The following is a 21433-nucleotide window of genomic DNA, read 5'->3' as shown; positions in this document are numbered from 1 at the left end:
AGGATGGCAGCACGGGGGGGCGCAGGATGGCAGCACGGGGGGGCGCAGGATGGCATCACGGGGGGGCACAGGATGGCAGCACTGGGGGTGCAGGATGGCAGCACGGGGGGGCGCAGGATGGCAGCACTGGGGGCGCAGGATGGCAGCCTGGGGGGGGCGCAGGATGGCAGCACTGGGGGGGGCAGGATTGCAGCATTGGGGGGCGCAGGATGGCATCACGGGGGGGCGCAGGATGGCAGCACTGGGGGGCGCAGGATGGCAGCACGGGGGGGCGCAGGATGGCAGCACGGGGGGGCAGGATGGCAGCACGGGGGGGCGCAGGATGGCAGCACGGGGGGGCAGGATGGCAGCACGGGGGGGCGCAGGATGGCAGCACGGGGGGTGCAGGATGGCAGCACGGGGGGGCAGGATGGCAGCACGGGGGGGCAGGATGGCAGCACGGGGGGGTGCAGGATGGCAGCACGGGGGGGCAGGATGGCAGCACGGGGGGGCAGGATGGCAGCACGGGGGGGGCGCAGGATGGCAGCACGGGGGGCGCAGGATGGCAGCACTGGGGGCGCAGGATGGCAGCACGGGGGGCGCAGGATGGCAGCACGGGGGGGCAGGATGGCAGCACGGGGGGGCGCAGGATGGCAGCACTGGGGGTGCAGGATGGCAGCACGGGGGGGCGCAGGATGGCAGCACGGGGGGGGCGCAGGATGGCAGCACGGGGGGCGCAGGATGGCAGCACTGGGGGCGCAGGATGGCAGCACGGGGGGGCGCAGGATGGCAGCACGGGGGGGCAGGATGGCAGCACGGGGGGGCGCAGGATGGCAGCACTGGGGGTGCAGGATGGCAGCACGGGGGGGCGCAGGATGGCAGCACTGGGGGGCGCAGGATGGCAGCACGGGGGGGGGCGCAGGATGGCAGCACGGGGGGGGCGCAGGATGGCAGCACTGGGGGTGCAGGATGGCAGCATGGGGGGCGCAGGATGGCAGCACTGGGGGTGCAGGATGGCAGCACGGGGGGCGCAGGATGGCAGCACGGGGGGGCGCAGGATGGCAGCACGGGGGGGCAGGATGGCAGCACTGGGGGGGCGCAGGATGGCAGCACTGGGGGGCGCAGGATGGCAGCACTGGGGGGCGCAGGATGGCAGCACGGGGGCGCAGGATGGCAGCACTGGGGGGGCGCAGGATGGCAGCACTGGGGGGCGCAGGATGGCAGCACTGGGGGGCGCAGGATGGCAGCACGGGGGCGCAGGATGGCAGCACTGGGGGGGCGCAGGATGGCAGCACTGGGGGGGCGCAGGGTTCTGCATTTCCGAGGCTTATTTTGCTCACCGTTTTTTTTGGGGAAACTTAATGGCAGATGACCCCCTCACACTGGGGGAAGAATCATCCTCCTGCCGCTCATCAATCAGGGTCACGGCTACTGTGGACCCTCCAACCCAAGGGGCTTCAGTCGGCCATTGACATTGATAGCTATAATTGTCGCAGCTCCCCTCCGCTGAGCGTGCGTGTGTTCTCTATGGAGAGGAGGGAAGAAGGCGAAGCCGCTGATCAACAAGGGATCGGGCATGAAGAACTCCGACATGCCCCATCATTCCTTCCCCCACATCTGCTGACAGCAGAGGGGCCGCTCACTCCGTGCACATAAAATGTGACTTATCCCGCTGGTTTGTCCCTGATATCTTAGCAAGTAAATACAAGCAATTATTCTCTGTTATCAGCCATTTCTGGGGGAGGACGATTATCAAAGAGCGAAGGTTCCCAATAATGCAGCAAACAATCAGCGAGAATTCTCTTATAAGTTGTCGGTCACAAATCTGCAAATACAAGTAATAAAATGTTAGAACATGTCCAAATCACTGACGGAAGCAATTCATCACATCTGTGCACCACATCCAATCATGTATCTAATCCTCTCCTGTGTGATACTGACTGCTGAGCTGTGTATCTAATCCTATCCTGCGTGATACTATCTACTGAGCTGTGTATCTAATCCTATCCTGTGTGATACTGACTGCTGAGCCATGTATCTAATCCTCTCCTGTGTGATACTGTCTGCTGAGCTGTGTATCTAATCCTATCATGTGTGATACTGACTGCTGAGCCGTGTATCTAATCCTCTCCTGTGTGATACTGACTGCTGAGCCATGTAGCTAATCCTCTCCTGTGTGATACTGTCTGCTGAGCTGTGTATCTAATCCTCTCCTGTGTGATACTGACTGCTGACCTGTGTATCTAATCCTATCCTGCGTGATACTATCTACTGAGCTGTGTATCTAATCCTCTCCTGTGTGATACTGTCTGCTGAGCTGTGTATCTAATCCTATCCTGTGTGATACTGACTACTGAGCGGTGTATCTAATCCTATCCTGTGTGATACTGTCTGCTGAGCCATGTAGCTAATCCTCTCCTGTGTGATACTGTCTGCTGAGCTGTGTATCTAATCCTCTCCTGTGTGATACTGACTGCTGAGCTGTGTATCTAATCCTATCCTGTGTGATACTGTCTGCTGAGCCTTGTATCTAATCCTATCCAGTGTAATACTGTCTGTTGAGCCGTGTATCTAATCCTCTCCTGTGTGATACTGACTGCTGAGCCATGTATCTACTCCTCTCCTGTGTAATACTGTCTGCTGAGCTGTGTATCTAATCCTCTCCTGTGTGATACTGACTGCTGAGCCGTGTATCTAATCCTATCCTGTGTGATACTGTCTGCTGAGCCGTGAATCTAATGCTCTCCTGTGTAATACTGTCTGCTGAGCTGTGTATCTAATCCTCTCCTGTGTGATACTGACTGCTGAGCCGTTAATCCAATCCTATCCTGTGTGATACTGACTGCTGAGCCATGTATCTAATGCTCTCCTGTGTGATACTGTCTGCTGAGCTGTGTATCTAATCCTATCTTGTGTGATACTGACTGCTGAGCCGTGAATCCAATCCTATCCTGTGTGATACTGACTGCTGAGCCGTGTATCTAATCCTCTCCTGTGTGATACTGACTGCTGAGCCGTGTATCTAATCCTATCTTGTGTGATACTGACTGCTGAGCCGTGTATATAATCCTATCCTGTGTGATACTGACTGCTGAGCCTTGTATCTAATCCTATCCTGTGTAATACTGTCTGTTGAGCCATGTATCTAATCCTATCCTGTGTGATACTGTTTGCTGAGCCGTGTATCTAATGCTCTCCTGTGTGATACTGTCTGCTGAGCCGTTAATCCAATCCTATCCTGTGTGACACTGACTGCTGAGCCGTGTATCTAATGCTCTCCTGTGTGATACTGTCTGCTGAGCTGTGTATCTAATCCTATCTTGTGTGATACTGACTGCTGAGCCATGTATCTAATCCTATCCTGTGTGATACTGTCTGCTGAGCCGTGTATCTAATGCTCTCCTGTGTGATACTGTCTGCTGAGCCGTGAATCCAATCCTCTCCTGTGTGATACTGACTGCTGAGCCGTGTATCTAATCCTCTCCTCTGTGATACTGACTGCTGAGCCGTGTATCTAATCCTCTCCTCTGTGATACTGACTGCTGAGCCGTGTATCTAATCCTATCTTGTGTGATACTGACTGCTGAGCCGTGTATCTAATCCTCTCCTGTGTGATACTGTCTGCTGAGCCGTGTATCTAATCCTCTCCTGTGTGATACTGTCTGCTGAGCCGTGAATCCAATCCTCTCCTGTGTGATACTGACTGCTGAGCCGTGTATCTAATCCTCTCCTGTGTGATACTGACTGCTGAGCCGTGTATCTAATCCTATCTTGTGTGATACTGACTGCTGAGCCGTGTATCTAATCCTATCCTGTGTGATACTGACTGCTGAGCCTTGTATCTAATCCTATCCTGTGTAATACTGTCTGTTGAGCCGTGTATCTAATCCTCTCCTGTGTGATACTGACTGCTGAGCCGTGTATCTAATCCTCTCCTGTGTAATACTGTCTGCTGAGCTGTGTATCTAATCCTCTCCTGTGTGATACTGACTGCTGAGCCGTGTATCTAATCCTATCCTGTGTGATACTGTCTGCTGAGCCGTGTATCTAATTCTATCCTGTTTGATAATGACTGCTGAGCTGTGTATCTAATCCTCTCCTGTGTGATACTGTCTGCTGAGCCGTGTATCTAATCCTATCCTGTGTGATACTGTCTGCTGAGCCGCGTACCTAATCCTATCCTGTGTGATACTGACTGCTGAGCCGTGTATCTAATCCTCTCCTGTGTGATACTGACTGCTGAGCTGTGTATCTAATCCTATACTGTGTGATACTGACTGCTGAGCCGTGTACCTAATCCTATCCTGTGTGATACTGACTGCTGAGCCGTGTATCTAATCCTCCCCTGTGTGATACTGACTGCTGAGCCGTGTATATAATCCTATCCTGTGTGATACTGGCTGCTGAGCCGTGTATCTAATCCTATCCTATTTGATACTGTCTGCTGAGCCGTGTAGCTAATCCTCTCCTGTGTGATACTGTCTGCTGAGCCGTGTATCTAATCCTATCCTGTGTGATACCGTCTGCTGAGCCGTGTATCTAATCCTATCCTGTGTGATACTGACTGCTGAGCCGTGTATCTAATCCTGTCCTGTGTGATACTGACTGTTGAGCCGTGTATCTAATCCTCTCCTGTGTGATACTGACTGCTGAGCAGTGTATCTAATCCTATCCTGTGTGATGCTGACTGCTGAGCAGTGTATCTAATCCTATCCTGTGTGATACTGACTGCTGAGCTGTGTATCTAATCCTATCTTGTGTGATACTGACTGCTGAGCCATGTATCTAATCCTATCCTGTGTGATACTGTCTGCTGAGCCGTGTATCTAATGCTCTCCTGTGTGATACTGTCTGCTGAGCCGTGAATCCAATCCTATCCTGTGTGATACTGACTGCTGAGCCGTGTATCTAATCCTCTCCTGTGTGATACTGACTGCTGAGCCGTGTATCTAATCCTATCTTGTGTGATACTGTCTGCTGAGCCATGAATCCAATCCTATCCTGTGTGATACTCACAGCTGAGCCGTGTATCTAATCCTCTCGTGTGTGATAGTGACTGCTGAGCCGTGTATCTAATCCTCTCCTGTGTGATACTGACTGCTGAGCCGTGTATCTAATCCTATCCTGTGTGATACTGACTGCTGAGCTTTGTATCTAATCCTCTCCTGTCTGATACTGACTGCTGAGCCATGTATCTAATCCTATCCTGTGTGATACTGACTGCTGAGCCGTGTATCTAATCCTATCCTGTGTGATACTGACTGCTGAGCAGTGTATCTAATCATATCCTGTGTGATGCTGACTGCTGAGCAGTGTATCTAATCCTATCCTGTGTGATACTGACTGCTGAGCCATGTATCTAATCCTATCCTGTGTGATACTGACTGCTGAGCAGTGTATCTAATGCTCTCCTGTGTGATACTGTCTGCTGAGCTGTGTATCTAATCCTATCCTGTGTGATACTGTCTGCTGAGCCGTGTATCTAATCCTATTCTGTGTGATACTGACTGCTGAGCCATGTATCTAATCCTATCCTGTGTGATACTGTCTGCTGAGTCGTGTATCTAATGCTCTCCTGTGGGATACTGACTGCTGAGCCGTGTATCTAATCCTCTCCTGTGTGATACTGACTGCTGAGCTGTGTATCTAATCCTATCCTGTGTGATATTGTCTGCTGAGCCGTGAATCCAATCCTATCCTGTGTGATACTGACTGCTGAGCCGTGTATCTAATGCTCTCCTGTGTGATACTGACTGCTGAGCCGTGTATCTAATCCTATCCTGTGTGATACTGTCTGCTGAGCTGTGTATCTAATCCTATCCTGTGTGATACTGACTGCTGAGCTGTGTATCTAATCCTATCTTGTGTGATACTGACTGCTGAGCCGTGTATCTAATCCTATCTTGCGTGATACTGACTGCTGAGTCGTGTATCTAATCCTATCCTGTGTGATGCTGACTGCTGAGCAGTGTATCTAATTCTATCCTGTGTGATACTGACTGCTGAGCCGTGTATCTAATCCTATCTTGTGTGATACTGACTGCTGAGCTGTGTATCTAATCCTATCTTGTGTGATACTGACTGCTGAGCCATGTATCTAATCCTATCCTGTGTGATACTGTCTGCTGAGCTGTGTATCTAATCCTATCCTGTGTGATACTGACTGCTGAGCCGTGTATCTAATGCTCTCCTGTGTGATACTGTCTGCTGAGCTGTGTATCTAATCCTATCTTGTGTGATACTGACTGCTGAGCCGTGTATCTAATCCTATCTTGTGTGATACTGACTGCTGAGCCATGCATCTAATCCTATCCTGTGTGATACTGTCTGCTGAGCCGTGTATCTAATGCTCTCCTGTGTGATACTGTCTGCTGAGCCGTGAATCCAATCCTATCCTGTGTGATACTGTCTGCTGAGCCGTGTATCTAATCCTCTCCTGTGTGATACTGACTGCTGAGCCGTATCTAATCCTATCTTGTGTGATACTGACTGCTGAGCCGTGTATCTAATCCTATCCTGTGTGATACTGACTGCTGAGCAGTGTATCTAATCCTATCCTGTGTGATACTGACTGCTGAGCCGTGTATCTAATCCTATCCTGTGTGATGCTGACTGCTGAGCAGTGTATCTAATTCTATCCTGTGTGATACTGACTGCTGAGCCGTGTATCTAATCCTATCTTGTGTGATACTGACTGCTGAGCCATGTATCTAATCCTATCCTTTGTGATACTGTCTGCTGAGCCGTGTATCTAATGCTCTCCTGTGTGATACTGTCTGCTGAGCCGTGTATCTAATCCTTTCCTGTGTGATACTGACTGCTGAGCCGTGTATCTAATCCTATCCTGTGTGATATAGTCTGCTGTGCTATGTATACAATCCTCTCCTGTGTGATACAGACTGCTGAGCCGTGTATCTAATCCTATCCTGTGTGATACTGACTGCTGAGCTGTGTATCTAATCCTCTCCTGTGTGATACTGACTGCTGAGCCGTGTATCTAAGCCTTTCCTGTGTGGTACTCTCTTCTGAGCCGTGTATCTCTCCTGGTGACAGTCAGCACTACTCCCCCCATCATCCGCGCTGGCTCTTCCTGTAATGTGCGGCTGCTGATGCTGCGCTGATGTCAGTCTTCTCGGCAGTCTCTGGGGGAAGTTCCTCTGATGTCTCTGGAGCTGGAGGAGTTTGTGGTCTGTCGCTCTGATGATCAGCGGCTTCCTGTCCATGAATGAGACTCCCACCTGCGGTCTCAGGTTCTCTGTAGTCACCTCATGAGACCACAGTGAGACGCCCGGAGTAGGAATAATCAGGATCATTATTATTGATCACGGAGGTCTGACTGCTGAGCTGTAATACCACACCCAACCTGAGGACAGGGGAGGTGCTGGTTCTGGAACAAAGAAGTCAAGTTTTTCATCTCTGTGAGGCCGGTGTCACACTTGGGAGAAACTCGGGCAAGTCTCGCGTCTCAATACCCGGCACTGCCACCGGCACTCGGACCGGAGCGCTCAGCTGCATAGAAATACATGGAGCCGCTCACTCCTGAGTGCCGGCGGCAGTGCCGGGTATTGAGACGCCAGACTTGCCCGAGTTTCTCACAAATGTGACCCCGGCCTAAAGATGAGTTCAGCGAATATCTAACATTTCTTGTCTCAGTTTGTCCCAATGTTCAAGATCTCTGCTTGCTGTATTGTCCATGTACGATGGTCAATGGACAATACCCGAAAATAGTGCACGACGCCATGAATCAGCCCGCACTGCATATGACGCGGTGCTGGGGTGCTGCATCTTATTTCCTGAGGAAGTAAGTGGTTGGGATCAGCGGCGCCTGGAGGGAGCAGGAACAGCAGCTGCAGCATGTGGGACCCCGCAAGTGTCAGAAGTGGGGGCTGCGCTCATACAGATGAAAGGCAGAAGTCACCTATATAATATACAGTTGTGCTCAAAAGTTTACATACCCGGCAGAATTTTTGCTTTCTTGGCCTTTTTTCAGAGAATATGACTGACAACACCAAAACTTTTTCCCCACTCATGGTCAGTGGTTGGGTGAAGCCATTTATTGTCAAACTACTGTGTTTTCTATTTTTAAATCATAATGAGAACCCAAAACATCCAAATGACCATGATCAAAAGTTTACATACCCTGGTGATTTTGGCCTGATAACATGCACAGAAGTTGACACAGATGGGGTTGAATGGCTACTAAAGGTAACATCCTCACCTGTGACCTGTTTGCATGTAATCAGTGTGTGTGCATAAAAGCTGAGTGAGGTTCTGGGATCCAGACAGACTCTTGCATCTTTCAACCAGCCACTGATGTTTCTGGATTGTGAGTCATGGGGAAAGCAAAAGAATTGTCAACGGATCTACGGGAAAAGGTAGTTGAACTGTATAAAACAGTAAAGGGATACAAAAAGATATCCAAGGAATTGATAATGCCAGTCAGCGGCATTCAAACTGTGATTAACAAATGGAAAATCAGGGGCTCTGTAAAAACAAAACCACAGTCAGGTAGACCAACAAAAGAGTCATCCACAACTGCCAGGAAAATTGTTCAGGATGCAAAGAAAAACCCACAAATAACATCAGCTGAAATACAGGACTCTCTGAAAACTAGCGGTGTGGCTGTTTCAAGATGCACAATAAGGAGGCACTTGAAGAAAAATGGACTGCATGGTCGAGTCACCAGAAGAAAGCCATTACTGCGCAAATGCCACAAAGTATCTCGCCTACAATATGCAAAACAGCACAGAGACAAGCCTCAAAACTTCTGGAACAAGGTAATTGGGAGTGATGAGAACAAAATTGAACTTTTTGGCCACAACCTAAAACTTAACATTTGGAGAGAGGTCAAGCCTACTCTTCTCAATCTATACACTTCGTCTGGGGCAACTCATAAAGTCCCACGGATTCCAGTACCACCTTTATGCCGATGATACTCAGATCTACCTCTCTGGCCCAGATGTCACCTCTCTGCTCTCCAGAATCCCAGAGTGTCTATCAGCCATATCCTCCTTCTTCTCCTCTCGCTTCCTCAAGCTCAATGTGGACAAATCTGAACTCATCATTTTTCCTCCATCTCACAGTTCTTCCTTACCTGACTTATCTATAACAAGTGATGACATCACGCTTTCCCCAGTACCGGAGGTCCGCTGCCTCGGAGTAACCCTTGATTCTGCCCTGTCTTTCAAACCGCACATTCAAGCTCTCTCTACCTCCTGTCGCCTCCAGCTCAAAAATAATTCCAGAATCCGTCCTTTTCTCAACCCTCAATCTACTAAAACGCTTGTGCATGCCCTCATCATCTCCCGCCTCAACTACTGCAACATCCTTTTCTATGGTCTCCCTGCTAACACCCTCGCACCTCTCCAGTCCATCCTTAACTCTGCTGCCTAATACATTTCTCTCCTCGCTACTCCTCCACTTCTCACCTCTGCAAATCTCTTCACTGGCTCCCATTCCCTCAGCGTATCCAGTTCAAATTACTAATACTGACCTACAAGGCCATCTATAACCTGTCTCCCCCATATGTCTCTCAGCTAATCTCCAGATATCTTCCCTCACATAATCTCCGGTCCTCCCAAGACCTCCTTCTCCTCCACACTTATTCGCTCCTCACCCAACCGCCTCCAAGACTTCTCCCGAATAGCCCCCATCCTCTGGAATTCCTTGCCCCAACACGTCCACACTTGGATCCTTCAGACGGAACCTTAAAACCCACCTCTTCAAGAAAGCTACAGCCTGCAATGACTCCCGCTGCCTCCTCACCACTACTGGAGATATCACCTCAACCAACACTGGAACTGCTGAAACCCCCCAACCTGCTGTCTCCTTCCCCACCATCCTGTAGCATGTAAGCCCGCAAGGGCAGGGTCCTCTCCCCTCTGTATCAGTCTGTTATTGTTAGTTTGTTTACTGCAAGTGATATCTGTAATTTGTATGTAACCCCTTCTCATGTACAGCACCATGGAATCAATGGAGCTTTATAAATAAATAATAATAATAACAAGGCCTATGATGAAAGGAACACCATTCCTACTGTAAAGCACGGAGGTGGATCGCTGATGTTTTGGAGATGTGTGAGCTACAAAGGCACATGAAACTTGGTCAAAGTTGCAGGAAAGATGAATGCAGCACATTATCAGCAAATACTGGAGTCAAATTTGCAATCATCAGCCCGGAAGCTGCGCATGGGACGTACTTGGACATTCCAACATGACAACGATCCAAAACACAAGGCCAAGTCGACCTGTCATTGGCTACAGCAGAACAAAGAGAAGGTTCTGGAGTGGCCATCTCAGTCTCCTGACCTTAATATCATTGAGCCACTCTGGGGAGATCTCAAGCGTGCAGTTCATGCTAGACAGCCCAGGAATTTACAGGAACTGGAGGCATTTTGCCAAGAAGAGTGGGCAGCTTTACCATCTGAGAAAATAAAGAACCTCATCCACAACTACCACAAAAGACTTCATACTGTCATTGATGTTAGAGGGGGCGATACACAGTATTAAGAAATGGGGTATGTGAACTTTTGATCGGGGTCATTTGGATGTTTTGGGCTGTCATTATGATTTAAAAAGAGAAAACACAGTAGTCTGACAATAAATGGCTTCACCCAACCACTAACCATGAGTGTAGAAAAAGTTTTGGTGTTATCATTCATATTCTCTGAAAAAAGGCCAAGAAAACAAAAATTCTGCCGGGGTATGTAAACTTTTGAGCACAACTGTATACATACACATACACAGCACCGCAACCCGCACACAGAGCGTAGCACAGGCGGAAAAGGAGAAAATCTCTGCAGCTCTGGAGTGTATGTATGACTGCACCAGCAGAATAGTGAGTGCAGCTCTGGGGTATAATACAGGATGTAACTCAGGATCAGTAATGTAATGTATGTGCACAGTGACTGCACCAGCTGAATAGTGAGTGCAGCTCTGGAGTATAATACAGGATGTAACTCAGGATCAGTAATGTAATGTATGTATGCAGTGACTGCTCCAGCAGAATAGTGAGTGCAGCTCTGGAGTATAATACAGGATGTAACTCAGGATCAGTAATGTAATGTATTCTACACAGTGACTGCACAAGCAGAATAGTGAGTTCGGCTCTGGGGTATAATACAGGATGTAACTCATGATCAATAATGTAATGTATGTACACAGTGACTGCTCCAGCAGAATAGTGAGTGCAGCTCTGGAGTATAATACAGGATGTAACTCAGGATCAGTAATGTAATGTATTCTACACAGTGACTGCACCAGCAGAATAGTGAGTGCAGCTCTGGAGTATAATACAGGATGTCACTTAGGATCAGTAATGTATGTATGCAGTGACTGCACCAGCAGAATTGTGAGTGCAGCTCTGGAGTATAATACAGGATGTGACTTAGGTTCAGCTCTGGGGTATAATACAGGATGTAACTCAGGATCAGTAATGTAATATATGCACACAGTGACTGCACCAGCAGGATAGTGAGTGCAGCTCTGGGGTATAATACAGGATGTAACTCAGGATCAGTAATATAATGTATGTACACAGTGACTGCACCAGCAGAATAGTGAGTGCAGCTCTGGAGTATAATACAGGATGTGACTTAGGATCAGTAATGTAATATATATATGCAGTGACTGCACCAGCAGAATAGTGAGTGCAGCTCTGGAGTATAATACAGGATGTGACTTAGGTTCAGTAACATAATGTACGTACACAGTGACTGCACCAGCGGAATAGTGAGTGCAGCTCTGGAGTATAATACAGGATGTGACTTAGGATCAGTAATGTAATATACATATGCAGTGACTGCACCTGCAGAATAGTGAATGCAGCTCTGGAGTATAATAAAGGATGTGACTTAGGTTCAGTAATGTAATGTACGTACACAGTGACTGCACCAGCAGAATAGTGAGTGCAGCTCTTCAGTATAATACAGGATGTGACTAGGATCAGTAATGTATGTACACAGTGACCGCACCAGCAGAATAGTGAGTGCAGCTCTGGAGTATAATACAGGATGTAACTCAGGATCAGTAATGTAATGTATGTACACAGTGACTGCACCAGCAGAATAGTGAGTGCAGCTCTAGTGTATAATACAGGATGTAACTCAGGATCAGTAATGTAATTTATGTCTGCAGTGACTGCTCCAGCAGAATACTGAGTGCAGCTCTGGAGTATAATACAGGATGTAACTCAGGATCAGTAATGTAATGTATTCTACACAGTGACTGCACCAGCAGAATAGTGAGTGCAGCTCTGGGGTATAATTCAGGATGTAACTCAGGATCAGTAATGTAATGTATTCTACACAGTGACTGCACCAGCAGAATAGTGAGTGCAGCTCTGGAGTATAATACAGGATGTGACTTAGGATCAGTAATGTAATGTATATATGCAGTGACTGCACCTGCAGAATAGTGAATGCAGCTCTGGAGTATAATACAGGATGTGATGTAGGTTCAGTAATGTAATGTATGTACACAGTGACTGCACTAGCAGAATAGTGAGTGCAGCTCTTCAGTAAAATACAGGATGTAACTAGGATCATTAATGTAATGTATGTACACAGTGACTGCACCAGCAGAATAGTGAATGCAGCTCTGGGGTATAATACAGGATGTAACTCAGGATCAGTAATGTAATGTATGTACACAGTGACTGCACCAGCAGAATAGTGAGTGCAGCTCTGGGGTATAATACAGGATGTAACTCAGGATCAGTAATGTATGTACATAATGACTGCACCAGCAAAATAGTGAGTGCAGCTCTGGGGTATAATACAGGATGTAACTCAGGATCAGTAATGTAATGTACAGTATGCACACAGTGACTGCACCAGCAGAATAGTGAGTGCAGCTCTGGAGTATAATACAGGATGTGACTCAGGATCAGTAATGTAATGTATGTACACAGTGACTGCACCAGCAGAATAGTGAGTGCAGCTCTGGAGGAGTATAATACAGGATGTAACACAGGATCAGTAATGTAAAGTATGTACACAGTGACTGCACCAGCAGAATAGTGAGTGCAGCTCTGGGGTATAATACAGGATTTAACTCAGGATCAGTAATGTAATGTATGTACACAGTGACTGCACCAGCAGAATCATGAGTGCTGCTCTGGAGTATAATACAGGATGTATCTCAGGATCAGTATTGTAATGTATGTACACAGTGACTGCACCAGCAGAATAGTGAGTGCAGCTCTGGAGTATAATGCAGGATGTAACTCAGGATCAGTAATGTAATGTATGTACACAGTGACTGCACCAGCAGAATAGTGAGTGCTGCTCTGGTGTATAATACAGGATGTAACTCAGGATCAGTATTGTAATGTATGTACACAGTGAGTGCACCAGCAGAATAGTGAGTGCAGCTCTGGGGTATAATACAGGATGTAACTCAGGATCAGTAATGTAATGTATGTACACAGAGACTGCACCAGCAGAATAGTGAGTGCAGCTCTGGAGTATAATACAGGATGTAACTCAGGATCAGTAATGTAATGTATGTACACAGTGACTGCACCAGCAGAATAGTGAGTGCTGCTCTGGAGTATAATGCAGGATGTAACTCAGGATCAGTATTGTAATGTATGTACACAGTGACTGCACCAGCAGAATAGTGAGTGCTGCTCTGGAGTATAATACAGGATGTAACTCAGGATCAGTATTGTAATGTATGTACACAGTGACTGCACCAGCAGAATAGTGAGTGCAGCTCTGGAGTATAATACAGGATGTGACTTAGGTTCAGTAACATAATGTACGTACACAGTGAGTGCACCAGCAGAATAGTGAGTGCAGCTCTGGGGTATAATACAGGATGTAACTCAGGATCAATAATGTAATGTATGTACACAGTGACTGCACCAGCGGAATAGTGAGTGCAGCTCTGGAGTATAATACAGGATGTGACTTAGGATCAGTAATGTAATATACATATGCAGTGACTGCACCTGCAGAATAGTGAATGCAGCTCTGGAGTATAATACAGGATGTGACTTAGGTTCAGTAATGTAATGTACGTACACAGTGACTGCACCAGCAGAATAGTGAGTGCAGCTCTTCAGTATAATACAGGATGTGACTAGGATCAGTAATGTATGTACACAGTGACTGCACCAGCAGAATAGTGAGTGCAGCTCTGGAGTATAATACAGGATGTAACTCAGGATCAGTAATGTAATGTATGTACACAGTGACTGCACCAGCAGAATAGTGAGTGCAGCTCTGGTGTATAATACAGGATGTAACTCAGGATCAGTAATGTAATTTATGTCTGCAGTGACTGCTCCAGCAGAATACTGAGTGCAGCTCTGGAGTATAATACAGGATGTAACTCAGGATCAGTAATGTAATGTATTCTACACAGTGACTGCACCAGCAGAATAGTGAGTGCAGCTCTGGGGTATAATTCAGGATGTAACTCAGGATCAGTAATGTAATGTATTCTACACAGTGACTGCACCAGCAGAATAGTGAGTGCAGCTCTGGAGTATAATACAGGATGTGACTTAGGATCAGTAATGTAATGTATATATGCAGTGACTGCACCTGCAGAATAGTGAATGCAGCTCTGGAGTATAATACAGGATGTGACGTAGGTTCAGTAATGTAATGTATGTACACAGTGACTGCACCAGCAGAATAGTGAGTGCAGCTCTTCAGTAAAATACAGGATGTAACTAGGATCATTAATGTAATGTATGTACACAGTGACTGCACCAGCAGAATAGTGAATGCAGCTCTGGGGTATAATGCAGGATGTAACTCAGGATCAGTAATGTAATGTATGTACACAGTGACTGCACCAGCAGAATAGTGAGTGCAGCTCTGGGGTATAATACAGGATGTAACTCAGGATCAGTAATGTATGTACACAGTGACTGCACCAGCAGAATAGTGAGTGCAGCTCTGGGGTATAATACAGGATGTAACTCAGGATCAGTAATGTAATGTACAGTATGTACACAGTGACTGCACCAGCAGAATAGTGAGTGCAGCTCTGGAGTATAATACAGGATGTGACTCAGGATCAGTAATGTAATGTATGTACACAGTGACTGCACCAGCAGAATAGTGAGTGCAGCTCTGGAGGAGTATAATACAGGATGTAACACAGGATCAGTAATGTAATGTATGTACACAGTGACTGCACCAGCAGAATAGTGAGTGCAGCTCTGGGGTATAATACAGGATTTAACTCAGGATCAGTAATGTAATGTATGTACACAGTGACTGCACCAGCAGAATAGTGAGTGCTGCTCTGGAGTATAATACAGGATGTAACTCAGGATCAGTATTGTAATGTATGTACACAGTGACTGCACCAGCAGAATAGTGAGTGCAGCTCTGGAGTATAATGCAGGATGTAACTCAGGATCAGTAATGTAATGTATGTACACAGTGACTGCACCAGCAGAATAGTGAGTGCTGCTCTGGTGTATAATACAGGATGTAACTCAGGATCAGTATTGTAATGTATGTACACAGTGACTGCACCAGCAGAATAGTGAGTGCTGCTCTGGTGTATAATACAGGAAGTAACTCAGGATCAGTAATGTAATGTATATACACAGTGACTGCACCAGCAGAATAGTGAGTGCAGCTCTGGGGTATAATACAGGATGTAACTCAGGATCAGTAATGTAATGTATGTACACAGTGACTGCACCAGCAGAATAGTGAGTGCTGCTCTGGAGTATAATACAGGATGTAACTCAGGATCAGTAATGTAATGTATGTACACAGTGACTGCACCAGCAGAATAGTGAGTGCTGCTCTGGTGTATAATACAGGAAGTAACTCAGGATCAGTAATGTAATGTATATACACAGTGACTGCACCAGCAGAATAGTGAGTGCAGCTCTGGGGTATAATACAGGATGTAACTCAGGATCAGTAATGTAATGTATGTACACAGTGACTGCACCAGCAGAATAGTGAGTGCTGCTCTGGAGTATAATACAGGATGTAACTCAGGATCAGTAATGTAATGTATGTACACAGTGACTGCACCAGCAGAATAGTGAGTGCAGCTCTGGAGTATAATACAGGATGTAACTCAGGATCAGTAATGTAATGTATGTACACAGTGACTGCACCAGCAGAATAGTGAGTGCAGCTCTGGGGTATAATACAGGATGTAACTCAGGATCAGTAATGTAATGTATGTACACAGAGACTGCACCAGCAGAATAGTGAGTGCAGCTCTGGAGTATAATACAGGATGTAACTCAGGATCAGTAATGTAATGTATGTACACAGTGACTGCACCAGCAGAATAGTGAGTGCTGCTCTGGAGTATAATACAGGATGTAACTCAGGATCAGTAATGTAATGTATGTACACAGTGACTGCACCAGCAGAATAGTGAGTGCAGCTCTGGGGTGTAATACAGGATGTAACTCAGGATCAGTAATGTAATGTATGTACACAGAGACTGCACCAGCAGAATAGTGAGTGCAGCTCTGGAGTATAATACAGGATGTAACTCAGGATCAGTAATGTAATGTATGTACACAGTGACTGCACCAGCAGAATAGTGAGTACTGCTCTGGTGTATAATACAGGAAGTAACTCAGGATCAGTAATGTAATGTATATACACAGTGACTGCACCAGCAGAATAGTGAGTGCAGCTCTGGAGTATAATACAGGATGTGACTTAGGATCAGTAATGTAATATACATATGCAGTGACTGCACCTGCAGAATAGTGAATGCAGCTCTGGAGTATAATACAGGATGTGACTTAGGTTCAGTAATGTAATGTACGTACACAGTGACTGCACCAGCAGAATAGTGAGTGCAGCTCTTCAGTATAATACAGGATGTGACTAGGATCAGTAATGTATGTACACAGTGACTGCACCAGCAGAATAGTGAGTGCAGCTCTGGAGTATAATACAGGATGTAACTCAGGATCAGTAATGTAATGTATGTACACAGTGACTGCACCAGCAGAATAGTGAGTGCAGCTCTGGTGTATAATACAGGATGTAACTCAGGATCAGTAATGTAATTTATGTCTGCAGTGACTGCTCCAGCAGAATACTGAGTGCAGCTCTGGAGTATAATACAGGATGTAACTCAGGATCAGTAATGTAATGTATTCTACACAGTGACTGCACCAGCAGAATAGTGAGTGCAGCTCTGGGGTATAATTCAGGATGTAACTCAGGATCAGTAATGTAATGTATTCTACACAGTGACTGCACCAGCAGAATAGTGAGTGCAGCTCTGGAGTATAATACAGGATGTGACTTAGGATCAGTAATGTAATGTATATATGCAGTGACTGCACCTGCAGAATAGTGAATGCAGCTCTGGAGTATAATACAGGATGTGACGTAGGTTCAGTAATGTAATGTATGTACACAGTGACTGCACCAGCAGAATAGTGAGTGCAGCTCTTCAGTAAAATACAGGATGTAACTAGGATCATTAATGTAATGTATGTACACAGTGACTGCACCAGCAGAATAGTGAATGCAGCTCTGGGGTATAATACAGGATGTAACTCAGGATCAGTAATGTAATGTATGTACACAGTGACTGCACCAGCAGAATAGTGAGTGCAGCTCTGGGGTATAATACAGGATGTAACTCAGGATCAGTAATGTATGTACACAGTGACTGCACCAGCAGAATAGTGAGTGCAGCTCTGGGGTATAATACAGGATGTAACTCAGGATCAGTAATGTAATGTACAGTATGTACACAGTGACTGCACCAGCAGAATAGTGAGTGCAGCTCTGGAGTATAATACAGGATGTGACTCAGGATCAGTAATGTAATGTATGTACACAGTGACTGCACCAGCAGAATAGTGAGTGCAGCTCTGGAGGAGTATAATACAGGATGTAACACAGGATCAGTAATGTAATGTATGTACACAGTGACTGCACCAGCAGAATAGTGAGTGCAGCTCTGGGGTATAATACAGGATTTAACTCAGGATCAGTAATGTAATGTATGTACACAGTGACTGCACCAGCAGAATAGTGAGTGCTGCTCTGGAGTATAATACAGGATGTAACTCAGGATCAGTATTGTAATGTATGTACACAGTGACTGCACCAGCAGAATAGTGAGTGCAGCTCTGGAGTATAATGCAGGATGTAACTCAGGATCAGTAATGTAATGTATGTACACAGTGACTGCACCAGCAGAATAGTGAGTGCTGCTCTGGTGTATAATACAGGATGTAACTCAGGATCAGTATTGTAATGTATGTACACAGTGACTGCACCAGCAGAATAGTGAGTGCAGCTCTGGGGTATAATACAGGATGTAACTCAGGATCAGTAATGTATGTACACAGAGACTGCACCAGCAGAATAGTGAGTGCAGCTCTGGAGTATAATACAGGATGTAACTCAGGATCAGTAATGTAATGTATGTACACAGTGACTGCACCAGCAGAATAGTGAGTGCTGCTCTGGTGTATAATACAGGAAGTAACTCAGGATCAGTAATGTAATGTATATACACAGTGACTGCACCAGCAGAATAGTGAGTGCAGCTCTGGGGTATAATACAGGATGTAACTCAGGATCAGTAATGTAATGTATGTACACAGTGACTGCACAAGCAGAATAGTGAGTGCTGCTCTGGAGTATAATACAGGATGTAACTCAGGATCAGTATTGTAATGTACGTACACAGTGACTGCACCAGCAGAATAGTGAGTGCAGCTCTTCAGTATAATACAGGATGTGACTAGGATCAGTAATGTATGTACACAGTGACTGCACCAGCAGAATAGTGAGTGCAGCTCTGGAGTATAATACAGGATGTAACTCAGGATCAGTAATGTAATGTATGTACACAGTGACTGCACCAGCAGAATAGTGAGTGCAGCTCTGGTGTATAATACAGGATGTAACTCAGGATCAGTAATGTAATTTATGTCTGCAGTGACTGCTCCAGCAGAATACTGAGTGCAGCTCTGGAGTATAATACAGGATGTAACTCAGGATCAGTAATGTAATGTATTCTACACAGTGACTGCACCAGCAGAATAGTGAGTGCAGCTCTGGAGTATAATACAGGATGTGACTTAGGATCAGTAATGTAATGTATATATGCAGTGACTGCACCTGCAGAATAGTGAATGCAGCTCTGGAGTATAATACAGGATGTGATGTAGGTTCAGTAATGTAATGTATGTACACAGTGACTGCACTAGCAGAATAGTGAGTGCAGCTCTTCAGTAAAATACAGGATGTAACTAGGATCATTAATGTAATGTATGTACACAGTGACTGCACCAGCAGAATAGTGAATGCAGCTCTGGGGTATAATACAGGATGTAACTCAGGATCAGTAATGTAATGTATGTACACAGTGACTGCACCAGCAGAATAGTGAGTGCAGCTCTGGGGTATAATACAGTATGTAACTCAGGATCAGTAATGTATGTACATAGTGACTGCACCAGCAAAATAGTGAGTGCAGCTCTGGGGTATAATACAGGATGTAACTCAGGATCAGTAATGTAATGTACAGTATGCACACAGTGACTGCACCAGCAGAATAGTGAGTGCAGCTCTGGAGTATAATACAGGATGTGACTCAGGATCAGTAATGTAATGTATGTACACAGTGACTGCACCAGCAGAATAGTGAGTGCAGCTCTGGAGGAGTATAATACAGGATGTAACACAGGATCAGTAATGTAAAGTATGTACACAGTGACTGCACCAGCAGAATAGTGAGTGCAGCTCTGGGGTATAATACAGGATTTAACTCAGGATCAGTAATGTAATGTATGTACACAGTGACTGCACCAGCAGAATCGTGAGTGCTGCTCTGGAGTATAATACAGGATGTATCTCAGGATCAGTATTGTAATGTATGTACACAGTGACTGCACCAGCAGAATAGTGAGTGCAGCTCTGGAGTATAATGCAGGATGTAACTCAGGATCAGTAAAGTAATGTATGTACACAGTGACTGCACCAGCAGAATAGTGAGTGCTGCTCTGGTGTATAATACAGGATGTAACTCAGGATCAGTATTGTAATGTATGTACACAGTGAGTGCACCAGCAGAATAGTGAGTGCAGCTCTGGGGTATAATACAGGATGTAACTCAGGATCAGTAATGTAATGTATGTACACAGAGACTGCACCAGCAGAATAGTGAGTGCAGCTCTGGAGTATAATACAGGATGTAACTCAGGATCAGTAATGTAATGTATGTACACAGTGACTGCACCAGCAGAATAGTGAGTGCTGCTCTGGAGTATAATGCAGGATGTAACTCAGGATCAGTATTGTAATGTATGTACACAGTGACTGCACCAGCAGAATAGTGAGTGCTGCTCTGGAGTATAATACAGGATGTAACTCAGGATCAGTATTGTAATGTATGTACACAGTGACTGAACCAGCAGAATAGTGAGTGCAGCTCTGGAGTATAATACAGGATGTGACTTAGGTTCAGTAACATAATGTACGTACACAGTGAGTGCACCAGCAGAATAGTGAGTGCAGCTCTGGGGTATAATACAGGATGTAACTCAGGATCAATAATGTAATGTATGTACACAGTGACTGCACCAGCGGAATAGTGAGTGCAGCTCTGGAGTATAATACAGGATGTGACTTAGGATCAGTAATGTAATATACATATGCAGTGACTGCACCTGCAGAATAGTGAATGCAGCTCTGGAGTATAATACAGGATGTGACTTAGGTTCAGTAATGTAATGTACATACACAGTGACTGCACCAGCAGAATAGTGAGTGCAGCTCTTCAGTATAATACAGGATGTGACTAGGATCAGTAATGTATGTACACAGTGACTGCACCAGCAGAATAGTGAGTGCAGCTCTGGAGTATAATACAGGATGTAACTCAGGATCAGTAATGTAATGTATGTACACAGTGACTGCACCAGCAGAATAGTGAGTGCAGCTCTGGTGTATAATACAGGATGTAACTCAGGATCAGTAATGTAATTTATGTCTGCAGTGACTGCTCCAGCAGAATACTGAGTGCAGCTCTGGAGTATAATACAGGATGTAACTCAGGATCAGTAATGTAATGTATTCTACACAGTGACTGCACCAGCAGAATAGTGAGTGCAGCTCTGGGGTATAATTCAGGATGTAACTCAGGATCAGTAATGTAATGTATTCTACACAGTGACTGCACCAGCAGAATAGTGAGTGCAGCTCTGGAGTATAATACAGGATGTGACTTAGGATCAGTAATGTAATGTATATATGCAGTGACTGCACCTGCAGAATAGTGAATGCAGCTCTGGAGTATAATACAGGATGTGACGTAGGTTCAGTAATGTAATGTATGTACACAGTGACTGCACCAGCAGAATAGTGAGTGCAGCTCTTCAGTAAAATACAGGATGTAACTAGGATCATTAATGTAATGTATGTACACAGTGACTGCACCAGCAGAATAGTGAATGCAGCTCTGGGGTATAATAC

The sequence above is a fragment of the Dendrobates tinctorius genome, unplaced genomic scaffold, assembly GCF_039654945.1.
Source record: "Dendrobates tinctorius isolate UK_male_01 unplaced genomic scaffold, ASM3965494v1 ptg000196l, whole genome shotgun sequence".
Lineage (NCBI taxonomy): Eukaryota > Metazoa > Chordata > Amphibia > Anura > Dendrobatidae > Dendrobates > Dendrobates tinctorius.
The sequence above is the reverse complement of the archived record's forward strand: the minus strand, read 5'-3'. Positions refer to the sequence as shown.